Consider the following 19,807-nt stretch of genomic DNA (forward strand, 5'->3'; position numbering starts at 1 on the left):
AATCTTCGAAGCTAACTCCTTCTACATCTATATCTTTAGGAGGGAGAGCCACTTGTGCAAATAAACCTTGGTTTTGCATGGTGGTGACAAATGATAATGGTATTGCCTCATGTGGTGGAGACTTAGGTTTGTTCAAAATCTCAACAATATCACAAATGTCATCCTCTGATGCATAGAACTGAGGCTTATCACTTCTCATTATCTCCTTTCAGAAACATCTCGAGATATGTATTCCTGGGGGTCTGGCTCTTGATGATGAAGGGGTGTGTTCAACTAGCTCCTTCCCTTTATCACTCCTGCTTGGAGTTATCTCTTGTTGTGAGGGTTCCCCTTCTATAGTCTTAGTTTGAGTAGACCCTGTAGCGTAAACCTCGATGTCATGGGAAAGTGGCTGAGAATATTCTACCATCTATCCTTTTGACACTTCACTTGCTACCCTTTGTTCCAATATCTCCTCAATTATTGGTTCCAGTTCCTTTTGAATATTATTTAACTCTAAACTCTGAGGTGGGGAGTGACCGAGCCCAGTTCTTCCCTTGTAACACATGGTGGAGATGGAGGAGTAAGATCAGGACCCTGTGCATCTAGTGGCATCTGCATCTAGACTTCTTGTTGAGGTTCACCTGTAGGGGTGTCCCTGATCTTATCCCTAATTAACTCTATACCTACAAGCATGAAATCAAAATTTGACATTGAGAACACACCACCACTCTCTTCACTCTACTCATTTATCCACTATTGTACTTCATCCTCTCAAGAAGAGAGCTCTAATGGTTTTGCTTGAGTGGATGGTTGGGTACCTATGCACTCTTTCTTCTTTGTAACTTTGTGGCTCTAGCTAGCTGAGTCCATCCCTATAGAGGCACTTGTTCCTCTTCCTCTTCATCCTTTAATTCTATTTCTTCTTCTTCTCCATCTTCCTCTGAAATGCTTTAAGGAATAGAAGGATTAGGCACTAATCTTCTACTAATCCTTTTCCTTTTCTTCATCCAAATCTTAATCATATTCTTGTATTTCTTGGAGGTAGAAGGAGAAGTAGGTTCATCTTACGCATGAGGAATGGAGACTTGTGGAATCTCTCCCTCTTCTGGTTGGCTAGACACAATAGGAGGCAACTGTGGTTCATTCTAGACTAGGGTAGCTCCAGTATCTTGAGACCCTTGTGGACTCTATTCCTGATACTAGGAAGGCACCTATTCTATTTGAATCATCTAAGGAGAGGTCCTCTTTCTTTTTTTCTTTCCCTTCCTTTCAGGAGGGTGATAATATCCCACTGGGTGATCAAGCTAGTAGACTATCTCTAGCCTAATAGGGGACTGGAGCATAAAGATAGGAATTGTTACTTTCCTTCCTCTGCCTCTTTCTAGGCAAGCATGTGCATAGAAGATTACTATGTCAGGAATTGGATCAAGTGGAAAAGGTTTCTTGATGCAATCCTTTGTCATTTTAATAACATGTCTCGCTCGATGATTAATATCATATCCTTCTTCGCTATCAACCTCGGCATTCAGAATAGGTCTTTCACCAACTTTATCTGCATTGAACAGGGGACCCAGTAATTCTTTAGAGTCTTGTAGCCTTATCTCATCAGGGATATTCAAATGGAGAACCTTTTCTACTAGATACAAAGTCATCCTAAAATAGTCCCTAATGTGGACATCATAGTCGTTTGTGGCATTCATCCAATGATCTTCAATGGCATCCTCATGATGGAAATCTTTTCCTGCTAGACTCTCCACTTTCCCAACATTGTCAAAATATGGCCAGGGAGAGTTGTATTCTTCAAGAGGATAGTTTTCCCACTCCCACTTGAAGGAAAAAATATCCTATTTTTGCTACACCTGATATGGCCCAATGACCAATGGCCATTCCCAACAGGGTCTCCATTGCCTCTTTATCTTCCCATAGGCCGACTCAATTTGCCTAGAGATCTCCAATAGTACCAACTTTTCACTTGGGTATCTCGAAAGATTTTTAGGATTTATGGATGCACGAACTACCTATAGATATGTGGATGTCTTGAACTGGATGAAGTAGGCTCCAAGAGCTGTGATCTATTCTTTGGCTTCATCAGACAACCTCTTCCCATAGTCCCCTTTAATAAATTGAATGATTGCAAAGATGAATGCATCATTCAAAATCCTATATTCCTTGCTCTGTACTGAGAGCTTCTTCTTCACTAATTGAGGGTAGACTATGTATGGCCAAGAATTTGGGTCCTGCACATTGCTTTTCTTGTACAAGCTAGGATAGTTTGTTGCCCTCACTACAAGTAGGTACACCAGGTCAGAAGTCATGTAAAACTTCTTCTTTTCCTTCACCACCCTCAGTTGCTCACACAAGTTTTCACTTAGTGTGGTGGCCCAGTCCAATGGTATCTTCACTTGTTTGATGGTCTCAATGAAGTTGACCATGAATGTGCTGAGGTGACTTGCTATAGCTAAGCCCATAACTCTACTTAGGAGAATAATGGAGTATCCAACATCTTCCTTCATGTATACCCAAGTCATATCCACTTTTCTAGTTATCCTTCCCTAAGGAGGCTTCTCAATTAGGTATGAGGATTATATAATGTCAATAGCCTCTTGTTGATACTCCTTGTACCATCTCTCAACCACTTCAGAAGAAAGTTGGATGAAGTGGTCTGCTCTTGGTAGGTGAAAAACCCTCTCAATGTTGTCAGGTCACAAATCTAACACAACTTCCCCTATGATGCTTTTGACCACCCTCTCATCAGGAATGAAATATAGTGATAGGGCCATGATCAGTTCAACTGATTGTACTAACACAAGATGTGACGCTGCCCTCACTAATCCAGAACGGATCAATGAAGATACCAAGGCTAACCTCTCTATTGGCTTGTTGCAAATTCTCAAGAAATCTCCTAAATTTGTGTGTCCAAGGTTGGTATCTCAAATCTTAGCATAATCATCGTGGAATCTTAACTTTGAAGGTACACCTTGGAATTTGAACATGACTAGGTCGGGTGCTGCTATGGATGTGGATGCCATTTGGTTACATTACTTGCACATTGCAAGAGAAAACATTATTATTCCAAAGATAGCATAAAAGTTAAACAAAAGCATATTATTTTTATATTTTTTATATTTTATATTTCATTTTTAAAACATTTTACATTTTTTTTTCTTTTTAAAAACATTTTACAAATTTTTTTTTTGAAAAATAAAATAAAAAGGCATGCACAAAGGGATGCCACATGGGTGGATGGCACGTGTGTGCACTCAAAAGGGGTGCCCACGCGAGTGTGCCCAGAGGGTACAGTGCACAGGCACCGCTCGTGTGAGTGTACCCAAAAGAGGCATCGTCGCACAAGCACACTTGGAGGGCACTATACGTGGATGCCACTGTGTGAGCGCACCCAGAGGCACTATGCGCAAGTGTGACCACATGGGCCCACCCAAAGGGATGCTATGCAATTGCACCAAAAAGGGGCATCATCATGCAAGTGTGCCCATAGGGCGCAAGGCATGGGCGTCATCATGTGAGCATGCCCAAAAGTGTGCATGCATTGTATGCTAGCTCAGAGGGGGGGGAAGCTCCCCTAGCGTGTGACTATTCTCCAAAAAAACTTAAGTTTTGGAAAAAATGATGGAAAGGGGGTGGGTTTTATAACCCCCATGTGCCGAGGTAGGGCACGTGGCACATAGCAACATGCGTGCCAGTGCGCGGCGCATGCTCCACCTGCGTGTGTGTGCACATTCACTTGGACACTTCAATATTTTTCAATTTTTAATTTTTTAAATTTTTTTTTAATTTTTAATTAATTTTTTTTTGTTTTTCAATTTTTTTACTCTAAAATCTAGCTCTAACAGAATTTTCTTCTCCTGACTCTCAAACTGTGAGTCCATGAGTCAAAAAAAGTAGGGGGTCCCCATTCCTAGTGAGGAATGGGGTGTGTGTTGTGGACACCACAACAAATAGCCCCAAAAAAAGGAAGAAATGACCAAGGCATTTCTTCATCAGAAAACATTCCTCCAATGCATGTCAGACACCAACCAGACTTTGAACATCTCGAGCATTATTCAGATGACTCTTCAATCAAAATCTCAGAACTCGAAACCTTCAAGCTCAGTGTGTGCATTGTGTATTCATTCCCTTTGACGTGTCAGGATGCAGTCAATCAAAGTTTTCTGACAACTAGAAAAAAATCTTCCACTCTTCATAGCTCATTCATTCAAAATATCCATGAAGGCTTTTCATCAATCCATTGCTTATCCAAATGAGACAATCAGTTCGAGGGCTCTTGGTAGGATGCCACGTTCTTTTAATTTCTAGCTTTTTGAACAATTGCTCCATGTCATTCAAAATGTTACTTTTGATGAGACAATGCTATGAATACAAGATACTTTGTTTTGAGAATGTATCTTTTGCCATTTTAGATCTTTAGAATCCTTCAAACTTAACACCATATTTTCCCTCTCTTTTTATTTTTAATTTTTTAATTTTTTTTGTCTCTTGACTACGCTTAGGCTATGTAGTCAGTACATCAATGTTGTTTCTTGGATTCGATCTCTTGTGAACACCCCTTGTGTTTCTCTTTTAGAACTTTTTGGAAACTTTCACAGCAAACAATGATCTTAGAAACATCTCGAGGAGACCGCTCCTATTTGAACTAGTCAGAGTTTGGATCATCTCTTGTCATCTTTGACTTCAATTCAAAAACACCTAAAACAATCAAATCTTTAAATTTTCCAAGTGTTGAGAACTTTTTGGTCTAGGCCTCTGATTTCCAAATTGAAAATCCCCTATTTCCATAAGAAATACCTGTTGCTTGGTTGGTATAAGACACAATCATCTAAATTTTTTGACAGAGAAATACCTCTTCATGAAATTGGAACCAAAGAGTGGTTAGTGAAATCTTAAGAGAAAAACTCAAGTACACCTTACCCCCTAGGATTGACACAACTTTGAAAGGAAACACATGACTAAAAGCAAACACGCAACATGAAAGCAAACACACTTGTAGAAATAAACACACTTAGCAGAATGAAAATCTAAGCTAAATGTGGAAATAAAATCTAACTAATTTGTTTTTTTTTGTCTTTTAGGCTTTGAAATAATTCTTCAGAAACTGCCCATTTATGGGCAAGGGAAGAAATTCCCCCTGTAAGGAATTGAGCCTAAAAGTGTTTTCTCCTGTAATTTTTGTGATTTGATTAGGGCCTGTCCGCAAGTGTTGAAATTTGGTATGACTGTCCGACTTTTCTTTCACCTTATCCCAAAGTAGAACAAGGTCAAAAGTTCTGAATGATTTGATCATGGCTCTCTTGTCAAACCATCTTTTCACAACAGCTTGATGTTTAGCCATATGCTCCAATGCAATTGTCTATTTCTCATCCATCTCTAAGAGATTCATCAATCTAATTTTTACTTTATCGAAATCTTCAGCATACCCACTCATGAATTTCAAAACAAAAATTTTGAGATTAAGTGGGAACAATGGTTCTTGTCCATAAACAAGAAAATATGGAGAATTCCCCAATGCATTTTTAACTCTCACTCAATCTATCCATAGGGCATATTTTAGATGTGTATGCCAATCCTTAAGATTTTCCTTCAATAGTTGTTTTATTACTGTGATCAAGTTCTTGTTTGTAGACTTGGCCACCCCATTTCCTTGCAGGTAATAATTTGAAGAGTACTTGATAATGACTTTGCTTTCAAATGCCCCCTATGTCAAGAATGCAGATGTGAAAAGAAAACTTGTTATCACACACAAACGCAAATGGCATTCCGAACCTAGTAACAATGTGTTCTTCCAAAAAATTCATCACCACCTTAGTAGTGCAATTTCTAAATGTTTCTGCTTCCATCCATCGTGTGCAATAATCCATAGCTGTGAGAATAAATGCATGTCTAGTTGATGATGGTGGGTTGACTGAACCAATGAAATCTAGCCCCCACTTTGTGAAAGGGGCATATCTCATACATAGGCTATAATAGCATTGCTAGATTCCTTTCTTTGTTGGCATTGGTTTGACAGATATGACAAGAGCATACATGCTCAAAAGTGTCTTTGAATATCAAGGGCCAAAAATAACCTGATCTTAGAATCATGTGGGCCGTTGCTTCTATTAAACCATGTCCTGTACCATACTTATCATGAAAGTGTTCTAAGACCTCTTTTGACTCCTCACAGCCTAAACACTTTAGATAAATCCCTTCATAGTTTCATTTTTACAACTTTTTATCATGCAACATATAAGATTCACACTTCATCTTAAGTCCCCTACATTGTGAATTGTTTAGCCACTTTGGGCATTGGTCTTGTAGGAGATAATGTTAGAGTAAATAATTAATAATTAATTATTTATTCTATTTTCTTAAGCTTACTTAGGTCATGCATTTATTTAATATTTAATATTTAATGCATGTAGTGGTTAGTTGTTGACAACACGGGAGTTTGTTCCCTTCTTGTTGTCACACTTATCTTCTACCACCTTCTAGCTTGTTCTACAAGCTTCCATGAGCTCTTTATAAGTGGGCTCTCCCTCATTGTATCAATAAGGCATTGTGCATATTGTAAATACATTTTCTTATTGTGTTTGCATAATTTGCTCTCATTTCCATTTAGGGTTTTCCCTTGCTCCATGCTCTTCCCCTTCTTGGCTTCTCTTTGACAGGTTCTCGCATGCAGGTGATCTCAGGCGTCTTCGGAGTTGGCTTTCCTCCGCTCCAACATGGTATCAGAGCCTTCCTGCTGCTGCTTCGTTGAAGAATTTTGAAGCCGTGATTTGGAGTCACAAACCCTAGTTTATTTGTGCAATTTTTCTTAAAATCGGGGGATTAGCAAATTTTTGGAGCACTTTCAGCCCAAACGGACATCACCATTGGATCCGAAAGGCCGTTTGCAGTCAGGATTCATATAAAGCTTGTCATTTTTGGACACAGGGCAATTTTGGGGATTTTTTGAAGCCTCCAGGGTCTGCCGTATGGATCGTACGGACGCGGGGTCGGAGAAAAAAATAAAAAAAATTGTTTTTGGGCGTGCTTTCGTGGGGCCACCACCGCGCCACCTGCGCGCAGCCTGCAGCGACCGCAGCAGGCAGTGCCGCCCGGGCTCCGCTCGGCCACGACTGCCTCCCGTCCGCTGCCCATCGGCCACCTCTGCCTGCCGACCTTCGCTTCCTGCTCTGCTCCGTCGGCTATTTTTGCTCCTCCTTCGCTCATGTCCAGTCTGCAGCATTTTGCACAGTCAGCCCCTGCGGGGGTGACACGTGGCCTTGTGCCACGTGGACCCGCCACGTCACCCCTGCCACATCGACTTTGCCACGTGGTTGCCACATGGATCTGCCATGTGGCACCCTTTTTGTAGCGACAACCTCCTAGCCGTCAAATTTAATCAATGGTTTTGCTGACGTTAGCATGATGTCATCTTGTGTCATCATCCTTGCTTGCACTCTCCTTCAAGTTCTCTTTTGGACCTACTTGTGGTTTTTTGGCCATAACTTTTGCATACGGAGGTATTTTTCCAATCTGAAAGAAGCGTCGGAAAGCTGGTTCCAAGATAGAGACTTTGGTGTAGGTATTTTTAGGATTTGATGCTTTTTTATTGCCTATTTTTTTTGTTGAAGTTCAAAGTCCTATTTTTGACTCCGACATGCATATCTTTTGCGTCCCATGTCAGTTTTTTGAACACTTTATATTTCTGGAAATCTGGTTCTGTGTACTTTTCAGAAATGTAGTCCTTTTTCTTCATTTTTGGCCTCTTCTCTTTTTATCATAGTTTTAGCATTTTTGCTATATGGTGGATATTTTGAATGTTTTAGGCCCGAGGATCATTTTTCTGGCATGGTTTGCTTTATTTTCGATTGTACTTTCTTTTGGTTCAGCTCATTTTTAGTTTTGATCATTGTAGCTATCATTTTGAAGCACTTTTATGTATCACACTGAGATAAAGTGTCACTTTTGCATTCTGGGAATCATGAACGTTGTTTTGAGTCAGTTGTACTTGCACTATTTCATAAAGCACCATGGGGGGGATTATTTGTTTGCTGTCTTAGGCATTCTCCCTTTGTCAAGTGAGTGTCCCTTCCACAACATTAGCCCCATGTAGAGTCAGTTTGACCGTGTCTTTATCGGTGTCTGTACCTCTTTTCCTCTCTCCTCATTCTTGATTCATTTGCAGGAGACTTTGGCTCACCTTCTCAGTTTCCTGTCATCACACCTCGTCTACATTAAGGGGGGGTTATGCTGTTGTTCTAATGCATCCATGGTTCGATGGTTCAATAGTGTGAACTATGTATTCAGTGGTTGATCCTATATACAAGGCGATTGCAGTGGCTGGCTACCTATGCATTTCGGTGAGATGGATCATCTACCATATAGACATGCTTGGTTTGTGCCTTCTTCTTCCATGGAGGTTCTTCAGATTAGTAGTTTGGCAGATTTGTGGCTTCTTCATGCTTCAGTGATGCTGCTTCTTCATGATCACTTCTCGTTCCTATTTTAGGGGACAATTTCCCTAGTTGGAGACTTCTTCAGCTCTTCACTAGGTTCTTACCTCTTTTTGGGGGAGGGTTTTTCCCATGTGGTTTTCTCTCTTTCTCCATTTTACAGAGGTTGCATCTTCTTGCATTGTACTTGGGTACCTAAAATGGCCTCGTTGCTGGGACCCATTATGCATTCATCTTAGTTTTGTGAGCTTAAGGCATTCCCCTAAGCTGCACTTACGGGGGGGGGGTGTTAGAGTAAATAATTAATAATTAATTATTTATTCTATTTGCTTAAGTTTACTTAGGTCATGCATTTATTTAATATTTAATATTTAATGCATGTAGTGGTTAGTTGTTGACAACACGGGAGTTTGTTCCCTTCTTGTTGTCACACTTATCTTCTACCACCTTCTAGCTTGTTGCACAAGCTTCCATGAGCTCTTTATAACCGAGCTCTCCCTCATTGTATCAATAAGGCATTGTGCATATTGTAAATACATTTTCTTATTGTGTTTGCATAATTTTCTCTCATGTCTATTTAGGGTTTTCCCTTGCTCCATGCTCTTCCCCTTCTTGGCTTCTCTTTGACAGGTTCTCACATGCAGGTGATCTCGGGCGTCTTCGAAGTTGGCTTTCCTCAACTTCAACAGATAATAAACAATGTTTTGATACCAAACATCTCTCACCACTCCCTAATTAATGTCAACTTGTGATACAACCATCTTGTTCTGATAATATTCATTCATTTCATCATCAAACTTGAATTCCTTTTCATTTTCATCTTGGTTATTAGCTATCATCTTTGACAACCCTTGACCTCTAACTAATCTCACAAATTGGATTTCGAGATCAAATTCTTGAAGTATGGCCATCCACTTTCCTCTCCTTTCACCAAGTTCATTTTGCATCAAAAGCATTTTTACTACTGGATCATGTACAATTGCATACACCTTACTTCTTAGTATGTAGTGATGGAACTTCTTTACTACTTTAATAAACACAAAGGACTATTTATCAAGGTTTGAATATTTCAACTCTGCATTCTTCAAAGGACAACTCATAAAAGCAATTGGTCTTTCATCTTTTTTTCCCTTTTCTGTGTCAGGATCCCTACACAGGAGTGTTTAGAAGCAAAGGAATAGATCTTGAAAGGCAACTTGTAATTAGGACTCACCAAAATTGAGGCCATAGAAATGGCCACCTTGATATCTTCAAATGACTTCTTTATCTCTGGAACCCATTTCCTTTTAGCCCCCTTTTTGAGTAAGTCATTAAGGGGGGACAAACTATCTTTGCAAATCCACTTATGAATTTTCACACAAAGTTTATCTTTCTGAAGAAAGACTTCAATTCCTTCTGACTGTGTGGAGGTGCTAAGATATCCTTCTAAGATGCTAGATTCAAGTTTCAAAAATCAACACAACGATGAATCTCTCTTGTCTTCTTCTGCATGGGAACCAAATTTTCCACCCATGTGGAATGGTGGATGAGAAATATGATCTTAGCATCTAGTAACTTCTTTACTTCTTTCATGATTAGTGGTTCAATGAGAGGATTTACCGGTCTTTGTTTTTGTCGAAATGGTTTAGCATCGGGCTTCAGTGGGATGTCATGTGTGATAATTTTAAGATCATAAGTCTTCAAATCTTCTAGCTCCAAGAAATGACATCTAAATATTTGGTGAGTAATTTGAGCATATCCTCCCTTTTTTGTGAGTTGCATGCTTTTCCTATTTGTACCATTCTTGGCTCCTCATTAGTACCCAAATTGTACGAGTCAAATTCTTTGATTCCCTTTTCTTGGGTTTCCCTCCTATTGAGTGCTGATTCATCATGATCAAAGATGCGTTCAAGTTCAACCATTCCCTTTGGAATAGTGCTAGTTTTTAAATTCAGAATCTCATTTTCATCTTCAAGTCTATCATCTTCAGGTCTGTCACCTGGTGTATCATCAATTTCTTGTCCCTCAAAATGACAATTGCACATGATAAACTCAAGTATATGTTGACCATCTTGAAAGACCTAAAATTTTGTGATATTATCAGGGATGGATGGAACAATGAAAAATTATATTGAAAATATTTTCAACTCAATTCTTTCAACTAGTTGCAGTGCACTAGCTGAAATGGCGAGAGCATCTGCTACCATGTTCTTTCTTCTTGGAATGGACTTGATGTTTAAGGCTTCAAAGCCATCCAATACATCCCATAACCTTTTCTTATAAGCAAGTAGTCTTTTATCATTGCAAGAGTATATGGATTTTACTTGTCATATAACCAATTGAGAGTCTCCTTTGATTTTGAGAGCTATGACTCCTTTTTCCAGTGCAAAGAGAAGTCCTCAAATTAATGCCTCATATTCTACAGCATTATTAGTACATCTAAACTGTAAGCAATATGTAGCATAGAAAGACCTACCTTTTGGGTTGACCAATTTGATACTTGCACCGGCTCCCATCTTGCACCTAGAGCCATCAAAGCAGAGTGTCCAAATTGCATTTTCCTTGGGTTTTTTGACTTTATGCTTATTCATCCTTAACTTCTCTTTCACTTGAGCCTTGAATGATTGTTTCTTAGAAACTCATTGTAACTTTCCTCGTACAGGACCTGATGAGTCCCCTTCATAATCTGTAGATAGAGGAAGTGTGTGTTTTTCTTGTTTATCTTGAATTTCCCCTATCAACTCTTTGATTTCCTCATCTTTAGGTTCAAGATGAATGAATACTGAAGTCTATCCTATACCTTTCACATATAATCTTCTTCTTTGGACTTTGATCATCCCTAGAGGAGGAGAAGACAAACCTCCACCATCTGAAGTGGTATGACTATATGACATGTTTAGATCTTCACTTTCTTCTTCAATATTTTCAACAAGGTTGGATGAGTTCACTAGATCTTGACTTCCTTTGAATTGATCGGTTGAGGTGTTTTTATCCTTGTTTTCCATTATGTGTGTCAATACTTTTGCTACTACTTCTTGGCATGATGAACATTCAAATTCAGAGTGACTAACTTTGTGCAACCAACAAAATCTCAGAAGGAGGAGAATGCTGGGATCAACTTCCTCTCCTAAACATTGTAAATTTGTTACCATATTGTCTATGAACTGTGTCACAGTTTTGCTTTTGGATACTAGCACCTTAGGTTCTTCATTCTAATCTTGAAGTGTGTTGTTTGAAACCATATCCAATACCATCACTTTGTATGAACCCAAATCTAATTGTAAGAATGCTATCTCATTTGGGGCATTGTAATCTATGATCATTGTTTTCAATTTGAGCTCAACATCTATCTTGATTTGATTGCTTAATCCATATGTTTTTAGGATGTCAACCACATGTATATCAATGACATCTTGAATAAGAGGGGAAACTATTAATTGTATCTACACATCTTTCAATACTCCAGTGACTTTCACCTCTATTTTATCCAACTGCATCACCACTTGATTAGAGGGTTGAGGACTAACTCCTAGCCTTTGAGCTATTGATAATGGCATTATGTTACATGAAGCTCCTGAATCAATAAGGAAATTTTGAAGATTCTTCCCATATATCTTGATGCTCAACAAGAAGGGGGTACCTCAACTTTGTCTTTGAACACAGTGGGCATTGCTTTTGTAGCATTCACTTGTTGAGATACTATCTTTTGAGGGACAACATTCATGTTGTGGGAAACATTTTTATTATGTAATGTCTTCATGAGTGCTTCTCGTTATTGCAAACAATTCTATAACATGTCAAACATGGACATATTGGCTTTAATTTTCTTCAAATCTTCTACTGCATTGTACTTTTTAGTGGACCAAGTGAGATTCTTCAGTATTCTCAGTACGTTCACTTGATTCTGATACTGTTGTCCTCCTTACACCAGTCTTACCGATGGTGGATTGTTATTTGCCCTTGGATCAAGTGGAGTTGTTTGAAAACCTAGAGGAATCCCATCCATCAAGAGATCCTTTCTATTTCTGAGATTGTATGTATTGTGATTGTCATTTCGAAAGGAAAACATCTCATCATGTTGTAGGTCTGGTTCTTGGCTAAATGAGAATGAGAATTCCTCACTTGTTGGTTGTTCCACTTGTGCATTCTATGCAAAATTGTAGGATTCCAATAGCATAGCATTAAATTGTACAAGAGGAGGATTGACATTTACTTGTGAATTTTGATTCATCTCTTGATTGCCATTATAGTAAGAACCATCATTGTTGAGCACATTTTGGCTATCATCACATTGATTGATATTAGTGTATTGAATGTTGTTGTTGTTGTTGTTGTTAGTAGAAATGCTTCCATTGTTCGGTCAAGTGTTCCATTTTTAGTTTTGCCTTTGGAAGGCATTGTTGTGATTAGTAGGGTTGAAGTTGTTTCCCCTGCCATTGTTTCCTGCATTGTTGTTGTTATTCCCATTGAATTTCTTGTTGTAATTTTGACCAAAATTTTTGTTGTAGGGGCCAACATTATTCTTTGAAAGTTGTTATTTTGTCCTTGTGACAATCTAAGACATTTCAACTCATTGTTCATTTGTGACATAGTCTTTTTCATTTGACCAACTTATAAAATGAGGTTACTATTAGTTTCCATAGGAATTGTGGCCTTTTGTTCAAAGAAAGCTATTTTTTGAGGCTAATACCCTAGATATGTTATCACTTGAGTTTGTGGAATGGGTGCCTGCTGTAATGGAACTGGGTTCATAGTTATGAACTAGCTAGGCATTGTAGGTGCTCCCATAGGGTATGTTGGTATTGTAGGCACTGCTTGTGCTGAAAGCATCATTCCTCCTCCATTAGGATTAGCTTGCTTTGTGAACGTCATTGCCTCTACAAAGACTTTATCCAATGTGTTAATATTTGCTGTTAGAAGTCTTCTCAGAAAAATTGCAGTAAGGTGATCCATAGCATTTAGATAAATCTAAATAGCGGCTTCAGCCGGTATGGTGTATGGAATTTCCAACTTGCGGTAGGCCATATGAAAGCAATGGTTGAAGTGTGAAACTATCTCAGTTAGGTCCTTTTTTATTGATATGAATTGTTGATGTATCACAACATGATTGATGAATGTTTTGAATTGTTCCAAGAACAATTTTTCAAATGTATCCCAATCTCCAATGCATCCAGGTGGCAAATTGATGTACCAATTGAAGGAAATTTCTCCCAAGGAGTAGGGAAATAAATGACGAACCACATCCTCATTAGTAACTTGTTTGTGATTACAAATCTCCTTGAATACCTTGACATGATCTTCACTAGTTTGAGTCTCACCATAGATGAATCTTGGGAAAAACCTCTCAGGATTCTTTGGGAGGTCATGGAGTGCATCTCTCAAGTTTATTGGTGAGTCCACAAAATTTTCAAAAAAGGCCATTGGAGGGTTAGGTGGACCTAATGGTGGTTTTTGAGGAGTAGCTATTGGAATATGTGGTGGTCCACTAGGTGGTTGGAGTGGAGGTGGAGTTGAGGAATATGATGAAAGTTCAAATGAAAGTGGTTGAACTCAGGATGTTCCCTTGTCACTACATGGTTTGAAGAAGTGGGTAAGCTCGAGAAACTTGTGTGCACTTGGTGTAGACCTTAACACTCACTGAAATGGGGATTTTGGATCAATATCCTCTAGCTTGCATCAATTCTGGAAGAAGTGCACATCTGCAGAAGTACACTTTCTCACTATTTTGAATTTTGCACACCATAGAGTTTTGCACACCTATGCACCTACGAAGCTACAGAGGACCTGCATAGCTATGGACTTGCAAACCTATGTACCTATGGAGCTATGGAGTTGTGGACCTAAATTTGTCAAAAACCTAGGAAATTTTTTTGAACTTTTGTGAAGCACAGATTATTGAAGAAGTGTAAAATTCTGAAACTTTAAAAATTTTTTTCCCTTTCTGGGAGTAAAACGGGGCCCTCCTTCTAGTTACACTTCTATTGGGTGGTCATTTTACACAAGGTCAATGGTAGGAATCGATTGCACAATTCCTCTCTTGATAAGTTGATCTTTTGGGATCAACTCCAAGGTTCAGTATTTGTCTTGTGACGTACCAAAATCTGCTCAATTGAAGATAAATGTGATTGTTCACAAGGAGGCCTTTGCTGGTTTTGTTATGATCTCAGAATGAATTAAACCTATTTGCTGTCTCAAAATAACACATAAAAGAACAATATTTTTGTATTTTCTAGTTTTTTCAATGAATGCAATTCTAACAGTGCAACTAAAATGAGTTCCTATTCTAACAAGGAGTTAGCAAAGAAAATAATGAAACTGAAAGAAAATAAAATAAAATTGAAAGAATTTGAAATTGAAATCCTAAATAGACATAAGCTACAGAAAATAACATGCTACGAGTTAAACTTTTGAATAAATTGGTAGCAAACCAATAAAAACAAGAGCAACGCTTCCTAGAATCCACTGATGCAATCGTCAGTGAGAAACTTTAACAATCGTTGTATGATGTTTCACCTTTCATCAAATCAAAAGGCTATGGAAAGTGAGCTCATGTGAGACAAAAGCTATGCAGACACAATTTGATGATGTCTCCTCAAGCTAGGTATGTCAGCAAAATTCGTAAATCTGTAGCAAACACCAGAACTAAAAGATCACACAACTATAAACAATGCAATAAACCTTTGGCTCAATCAAAATCTCATGAATAAAATTCACAAAACAATGACACATTTAGGCAAGAATCACTACACTCCAAATGTGAGCACCAAAAGCATAATTTTATTTCATAATAACAGTGGCCCTTGTTACAAATTATAAAGGGTATTTATAAGAAATCATCTCCTCAATTTGTTTTGAGAGTGAGAGATATCTTCATACAATAAAATGCTTTTAAAACATTAAAACAAACTAAATATATACAGACTAACAATTAATCTAGTGCTTAGAGGGACTCCATCCATATTTTATTCATTAATTGGATGCATGAGCCCTTTACATGTCAAAGATAGAGAAAGTATGAGAGAGAAAGTGGGAGGAATCCATCAGTCGAAGTGGAAGTTCATGGAGGTACCAAAAATAGAAGCTGGTCCTTCACTAGGTGTGTGTCAAAGTTAAACTACTATCAAAATGCACTCCTGATGCATGGAAGGCACTATTTTTGGAACTGGTAGTTAACTGTTGGCACACCTCTAAATTGCAGAGCTACGAACTTGCAAAGCTGCATGAAAATGAGGAGCTGAGGACTTGGAGAGCTATGGACCTGTGGACCTATAGACCTCGACTAGGTGAAAAACTCAAAATTTTACTGAGTGTCCTCATCATCAACAACCTTCGCAAAATTTTTCCTAAAATTCTATACTACTGTCTCTATAGGTAACACCCTTTCTCTTTCTTCATCTTCAAAAATATCCAAGCATGCATCACTATATTGTCTTTTTGCTTCCAAAATTCACTCTCAGGCTTGGTCCTTGAGCTGATGGATCTCTTCATGTAATGTCTCCATTACTTTAATGCTATCCGCTATTTTCTCTATCCAATAATTGATCAAATCCAATTCTTCTCTGGTATATTCACCAATCAAAACCTTGTATCTTTGGTCCTTTATGACTTGTAGAGTTTGCAAATCCTTACTCTAGGCATGTACCTCAGCCATGATACTAAAGTCCTACTTCAAAATTGCTATGATCTTATTAACGTTCTCTTGTGTAGCATACAGTAACTTCAAATTCCCTATGACAATGGTGACACCTTTCTCCTCAAAAATTTCTCTCCATTCTTGACAAGCTTTCAAAAATGGATCAAGATGCACACCTCCCCCTTCTCTAAGTACAGTATTCAAAGTATGCTCAGGGTGTTCAGGATCAACAAGACCGATGACTTCAACAAGATATCCCTTTAGGATCTCGACTTGCCTTCCAAGTGTTCAAAGTTCAATCTCATCTTACTCCATGTGCCTAAGGACCTCTTTGACTCCCATGGTCATCATTTGTTGGGCTGAATCCCATGTAGGCCTTCCTAACATAACATCCTTCATCTCATAATCTTCAAAGCTATTGCCTTCTACATCTATATCTTCAGGAGGGAGAGCCACTTGTGCAAATAAATCCTGGTTCTGCATGGTAGTGACAAATGCTAATGCTATGACCTCATGTGGTGGAGACTCAGTTTTGTTCAAAATCTTAGCAATATCACAAATGTCATCCTCTGATGCATAGAACTGAGGCTTAACACTTCTCATTATCTCCTTTTGAAACAATCTCAGGATATGTTTTCCTGCAGGTCTGGCTCTTGATGACTAAGGGATATGTTCAACTACCTCCTTCCTTGTTGTGAGGGTTCCCCTTTTATAGTCTCAGTCTTAGTAGACCTATAGCTTGAACCTTGATGTCATGGGGAAGTGGCTGAGAATATTCTACCATTTGTACTTCTGACACTTCACCAACCACCCTTTGTTTTGGTCTCTCCTCAATTACTGGTTCCAGTTCCTTTTGAACATGCTCTAACTTTGAACTCTAAGGTGGGGGAGTGATTGAGCTCTATTCTTCCCTTGTAACACATGGTGGAGATGGAGGATTAAGATTAGGACCCTATGTATTTGGTGGCATCTGTGTCCAGTCTTCCTATTGAGGTTCACCTATAGGGGTGTCCCTGATCTTATCCCTGATCAAATCTGTACCTACTAGCATGAAATCAAAATCTAACATTGAGAGCACACCACCACTCTCTTCACTCTACTCATCTACCCACTACTATTCTTCATCCTTTGAAGAAGAGAGCTCTAATGGTTTTTCTTGAGTGGATGGTAGGGTACACATGGTTACATTGATGGATGCACCAACTACCCATAGAAACATGAATGTCTTGAACTGGATGAAGTAGGCTCTTAGACTTGTGATCTGTGCTTTGGATTCATTGGACCTCTTCCCATAGTCCCCTTCAATAAATCAAATGATCACAAAGATAAATGCATCATTCACAATCCTATATTCCTTGCTCTATGCTAAAAGCTTCTTCTTCACCAACTAAGGGTAGACTATGTATGGCCAGGGATTTGGGTCTTGCACACTGCCTTTCTTGTACAAGTTGATATAGTTCATTGCTCTCACTGCAAGTAGGTACACTAGGTAAGAAGTCATGTAAAAATTCTTCTTTTCCTTCACCACCCTCAGTTGCTCACATAAGTTTTTACTTAGTTTGGTGGCCCATTCCAATGGTATCTTCGCTTGTCTGATGGTCTCAATGAACTTGACCATGAATGTGCTAAGGTGATCTACTGCAGGTAAGCCCATAACTCTACCTAGGAGAATAATGGAGTATCTAATGTCTTCCTTCATGTATTTTTGAGTTATATCCACTTTTTTGGTTATCTTTCCCCAAGGAGGCTTCTCAATTAGGTACGAGAATTTTATAATGTCAATGGCCTCCTTCTGATGCTCCTTGTACCATCTCTCAGCCACTTCATAAGAAAGTTAGATGAACTGGTCTTCTCTTGATAGGTGAAAAACCCTCTCAATGTTCTGGTTGCAAATCTAATACCACTTCCCCTATGACACTTTTGACCACCCTCTCATCAAAAATGAAATGTCGTGATAGGGCCATGATCAATTCAATCAACTATACTAACACAGGATGTGACACTGCACTCACTAATCCAAAACAGATCAATGCAGATACCAAGGCTGACCTCTCTATTGGCTTCTTGCAAATTCTCAAGAAATCTCCTAAATCTGTCTGTCTGTTTGAGGTTAGTATCTTAGATCTTAGTGTAATCATCGTGGAATCTTGACTTTGAAGGTATAACTTAGAATTTGAACACAACTGGGTTGGGTGCTGCTCTAGATGTGGATGCCATTTGGTTACGTTACCTGCACATTGCAAGAGAAAACATTATTAGTCCAAAGATAACATAAAAGTTAAACAAAAACATGAGTAAAAAAAAAAGTCCCCTTTGGGTGATTTTATTATCTATATTTATATATTATTTATATTTCTATATATTTTTAACAATATTAATTTTTTTTTCTTTTTTAAAACATTTTACAAAAAAAAAATTTGCAAAATAAAATAAAAAGGTGCATGCAAAGAGACACCAGACGGGCAGCTGATGTGCGCGTGCACTCAAAAGGGGCGCTACTAGCTGAGTGCACCCAGAGGATGCAACATGTGGGTGTTGCTTCTGTGAACATACCCAAAAGAGGCACTGCTATGCGAGTGCACCCAGAGGGTGCTGGGCAGAGGTGCCACCCAAAAGGGGCGTTGTCACACAAGCACATGGGCATTGTATGCTAGCGGCTCACCCTAGCGCGTGATCGTTCTCCAAAAAAAAATTGAAGTTTGGGAAAAAAAATGATGGAAAGGGGGTGGGTTTTATAACCCCCACATGCCTAGGTAGGGAACGTAGGGCATAGCAGTGCGCATGCTAGTGCGTGGTTCATGCTCCACCCGTGCACCTGTGTGCATGTGTGTGGATACTTCATTTTTTTTTTCAATTTTTAAATTAAATTTTTTTTTTTTCAAATTTTAATGATTTTTTGACTCTAAAATCTAGCTCTAACAGAATTTTCTTCTCCCAACTCTCAAATTGTGAGTCTGGGAGTTAAAAAAATTAGGGGGTCCCCATTCCTAGTAAGGAATGGGGCATGTGTTGTGGTCACCACAACATTACCTAAATAATTTTTTTTCTTTATTGGTAATCAAGCTTTAAGCTACATAAACACTCAAGAGAAGCTTAGTAATAGGCAGTTGAAGTGGATGAAGTATCTCTGATCTTTTAACTTCACAATCAAGTGCAAGAAAGGGCATCTCAATAAGGTAGTAGATGCCTTGATTAGAAAGCTTTTGACTATCCAAGAAGTATAGTTGCAAAGCATTGGAATAACAAGTTTCAAAGATTAATATGAAGAGGATGAAGACTTCTCACAAGCCTAAAAGGTATGCCTAGAGTTTGAGACTCATTTCCATGGTGAGTTTTTAGATTATACCCTTCAAAATGGATTGTTGTTTAATGGTAATCAGCTATGTGTACCTAGAGGTTCCATGAGGGAAAATATGATTCAAGAGAAGCATAATGGTAGCTTGAGTGGACATTTTGGCACAAACAAAACATTGGAGTTAGTAAAAAGATACTAATTTTGGCCTAAGCTAGCAAGGGATGTACAAAGATATGTTGAGCAATGTGGAATATGCCAAAGAGCTAAAGGAGGTTCAAGCAATGCAAGACTCTATCAACCTCTACCAATTCCAAATAGGCCTTGGGAATGTGTAAGTATAGACTTTGTGGTTGGACTCCCTAAAACCAAATTAGGTATGGATAACATCTATGTTGTAGTAGATAGGTTCTCTAAAATGAGTAATTTCATTCCATGTAAAACTACTCATGATGCAAGTTATATAACACATCTCTTCTTCAAGAA

This window comes from Cupressus sempervirens, chromosome 7, assembly GCF_028749045.1.
Source record: "Cupressus sempervirens isolate cs-2001-9-10 chromosome 7, ASM2874904v1, whole genome shotgun sequence".
In the NCBI taxonomy this organism is placed as follows: Eukaryota; Viridiplantae; Streptophyta; class Pinopsida; order Cupressales; family Cupressaceae; genus Cupressus; species Cupressus sempervirens.